The sequence below is a fragment of the Mobula hypostoma genome, unplaced genomic scaffold (assembly GCF_963921235.1).
Source record: "Mobula hypostoma unplaced genomic scaffold, sMobHyp1.1 scaffold_138, whole genome shotgun sequence".
NCBI lineage: Eukaryota > Metazoa > Chordata > Chondrichthyes > Myliobatiformes > Myliobatidae > Mobula > Mobula hypostoma.
Window position 1 is genome coordinate 226,933 of NW_026948225.1, and position 4,385 is coordinate 231,317.

The following is a 4,385-nucleotide window of genomic DNA, read 5'->3' on the forward strand; positions in this document are numbered from 1 at the left end:
GGGTCTCGTTTTCCTATCGGAGTTTGAAAGCAATAATTCAAAATTATTTTTATTTGATAAGATGTCGCTCATTTTTTACTACTTCCGAATAAAAATGGTTGATTGTACTGATGGGCGATCCCACCAACACCAGGGGTGCAGACGGAGCCGAAGCGCTCTGGAGCGCGTCCGACACCTCTTTAAGAAAAACAGCAGAAATAAACAAGCTAATTAATCAGGTGCCGCACAGGATGATTTGAGTACCTCAGAAACTGCTGATCTCCTGGGATTTTTACGCACAACAGACTCTGGAGTTTAGAAAGAATGGTGCCAAAAACAAAAAGAAAATCCAGCGAGTGGCTGTTCCGTGAGCGAAAACATCGTGTTAATCAGTTGGATCAGTTGCTAAGTGGACCGAAGCATCACAAGTGACGTTCAGTTCGGATCGGTGAGGGGTGTTTCATATTGGGAAGAGAAACGTGCACAGTGTGTGACGCGAAACGAGGAAGTGTTACAGAGCGGAGGTAACTAAAAACACAAGGACATAGTCCGCCTAGAGTAGCTTCAAATAAAGGCAGAACGGTGATGAAGTCGTTTCATCAGTCAGAGTATTAAATATTAAAGTTAGGACGTTATACAGTCTAACTTATACTGCACTTGGGGAAGTGATTGGTGAGATTGCATTGGCACATTCTGTATGGTTGTTGCTACCCCATTTTCTACACAGAGCGCTGACACAGGGAAGCAACGTCAATCATCAAGGCCCTCCACCACTCAGACCATGTACTTTGGTCACCACCGTTATCAGGACCCACACCATCAGGTACCGGAAGTTAATACCCTCAGTCATCAGGCTCTTAAACCAGATGGGATAACATAGAAACATAGAAAATAGGTCCAGGAGTAGGCCATTCGGCCCTTCGAGCCTGCACCGCCATTTATTATGATCATGGCTGATCATCCAACTCAGAACCCCGCCCCAGCCTTCCCTCCATACCCCCTGACCCCCGTAGCCACAAGGGCCATATCTAACTCCCTCTTAAATATAGCCAATGAACTGGCCTCAACAGTTTCCTGTGGCAGGGAATTCCACAGATTCACCACTCTCTGTGTGAAGAAGTATTTCCTAATCTCGGTCCTAAAAAGCTTCCCCTCTATCCTCAAACTGTGACCCCTCGTTCTGGACTTCCCCAACATCGGGAACAATCTTCCTGCATCTAGCCTGTCCAATCCCTTTAGGATCTTATACATTTCAATCAGATCCCCCCTCAATCTTCTAAATTCCAACGAGTACAAGCCCAATTAATTCAGTCTTTCTTCATATGAAAGTCCTGCCATCCCAGGAATCAATCTGGTGAACCTTCTTTGTACTCCCTCTTCAGCAAAGATGTCTTTCCTCAGATTAGGGGACCAAAACTGCACACAATACTCCAGGTGTGGTCTCACCAAAGCCTTGTACAACTGCAGTAGTACCTCCCTGCTCCTGTACTCGAATCCTCTCGCTATAAATGCCAGCATATCATTCGCCTTTTTCACCGCCTGTTGTACCTGCATACCCACTTTCAATGACTGGTGTACAATGACACCCAGGTCTCGTTGCACCTCCCCTTTTCCTAATCGGCCACCATTCAGATAATAATCTGTTTTCCTATTTTTGCCACCAAAGTGGATAACTTCACATTTATCCACATTAAATTGCATCTGCCATGAATTTGCCCACTCACCCAACCTATCCAAGTCACCCTGCATCCTCTTAGCATCCTCCTCACTGCTAACACTGCCACCCAGCTTCGTGTCATCCGCAAACTTGCAGATGCTGCATTTAATTCCCTCATCCAATTCATTAATATATATTGTAAACAACTGGGGTCCCAGCACTGAGCCTTGCGGTACCCCACTAGTCACCGCCTGCCATTCTGAAAAGATAACTTCACTCAATTTCACTCTCCCCGTTACTGAACTGTACCCGCAGCCTATGGATTTACCTTTAAGTATTCTTCATCTCATGTTCCCAATGATCATTGATTATTTATTCATACATTCATTCATTATTATTGTCATTACCTTTCTTTTCTCAGCTCAAGACCGGTAAAATCTAAGGTATAGGCATAGACAAGCGCACTCATATCTTAATTGCTGGAAACATTCAGACTATTTAGCTGCTCTATGGAGATTTACATAAATATTGTTGTGTAGGACAAGATATTCAATGCTATTGTGTAGTGTCTTTGTAGATATTGCTATTCGGACAACGGAAACCCTGATCATGTTCCATCATCTTTCCATTTCCTCTCATAATTCAACATATTTCTAGTATTTTTCATTCATTGATTTCTCTATGTTATGTGTGTTTAGATTGGTTTTATCTATTACCTAAGTGGTTTTGGCTGTTTATCCTGTGTCATTATATCTGGACATTGATTATGGATTGTCCTGTCTGTTACAGCGGGTCGGTCGTAATGTAATTTGTGGGACTCTGACATCAAAGGCGGATCAGGCTTGTATTGATAGTGAGGGATGGTTTCATTTATGAGTTTGTATTTTAAAGGAAGATTTTGGTGAATGATGTTTGCCGCTTGATCGTACCTGTGTAATTATTCAGATTGAGTTAAACTGCTACAGGATCCTGTAATGTTGACATTATCTGCGTTTAAAGTCTTGAATTTGTCGGTTTAGTATTATGTATGTTTGATAATCTTCTTGTGTGAACAACCTGATCACGGACTGCCACAAGGAACCCTTCTAATACTAAGAAGAGGTCTCCAGCTCTGAACCAGACGTTCGACGCTTCCTTGTTGACATCAATTTACTCAGATCGCGGGGATGTCTTCCATGGAGGGTCATGTTCTTCAACTGGTTAACTCTTTCCTGTACAGAGATAATTTCCTCCTTGTTCTGGGCTGCGATTTCCTTTAACTCTAGTGTCGTGTTCTTCTTATCAGAATTGTATATGCTAGTGTGAAGCGCTGAATCTTGTTTTCGGTGATGAAAATATATCCTTTAAGGTCTTATCTAACTGTTGTGTAAAGTTTTATGTCTGTTCCTTCTTCTTCCTTCTTCTGTACCCGGGAGTGTTATTCTAAGCGCGTTCGGATGTGTAAAGTGTTTTCTAAAATTTGTCATTTCAGTTCTTATTTTTGTAAATTTTCCATATCGGTTTGGGACCAAGGCATTATGCCAAAAGAACACGTTTAATATGGGTACAGAGAATATGTTTATTGGCTTCGTTATATGTTTACCATTGAGCTCTGTTTGGAAGGTTTACTTAAGCTTTGACATTTTCGAAAGTTTTCCATCATCGCACTACGATCTATTTTCTTTGCGTGTTGGTGTCCCAGATAGTTCTATGTTCCATGTTCATCCATGGGTTGTATTGTATTCCGCTGCTCAGTTTTGTATTCTATCAGCTCTGTTATAACTTTCTTTATGTTTAATGCTCTGCACTTGTCCATTCCAAAGTTCATGTTTATATCGGTAGAAAGTACTGACTATTATTACTAAACTTGTATTTGCACAATTTGTAGTATTTTGCACGCAGGCTACTTTTCCGTCCTGTTGTGTGCGGTCTTATGTTAATTCTATCGTGCGTCTTGAATTTACTGTGTATGCCCGCAAGAAAGAAACTGAATGGTGAATCATATGTACTTTGATGTTAAACTTACATTGAACTTTGAAATTTGCAAAATACCACTGAGCTGTAAAGAATGAATAAAAAGTTTCAGGATAATTTGCCAGGAATCAATGGCATAAGATACAGGCGGAGCTTGGGTTTCGTAGAACTGTATTGCTCTGATCGTAGGAGGCTATACTCAGGGAAAGGAATTCCAAGAATTGAGAACATAGGTTTAACTTGAGAGGTTAACGACCTGAGTGGCAATTTCACGTGGAGGGCCGCACGTCTACTGAACGATTAATTGGAAGGAAGTGGCTAAAGCAAGCAAAATAGCAATATTTAAATGACAATTAGACTACTACATAGAACGAATGGTTTCGGGAGATGTTGGTCAAACACGGTCAGATGTGATTATCATAGATGGACACCTTGGATGGCATGCATGAGTTTGGACAAAGACCCTGTCTCTGTGATATTTCGCTCTGTGACTGTATGGATGAGTTTGGACAAAGACCCTGTCTCTGTGATATTTCTCTCTGTGACTGTACGGATGAGTTTGGACAAAGACCCTGTTTCCGTGATATTTGGCTCTGCAACTGTATGGATGAGTTTATATAAAGACCCTGTCTCTGTGATATTTTGCTCTGTGACTGTATGGATGAGTTTGGACAAAGACCCTGTTTCTGTGATATTTCGCTCTGCAACTGTCTGGATGAGTTTAGATAAAGACCCTGTCTCTGTGATGTTTTGCTCTGTGACTGTATGGATGAGTTTGGACAAAGACCCTGTCTCT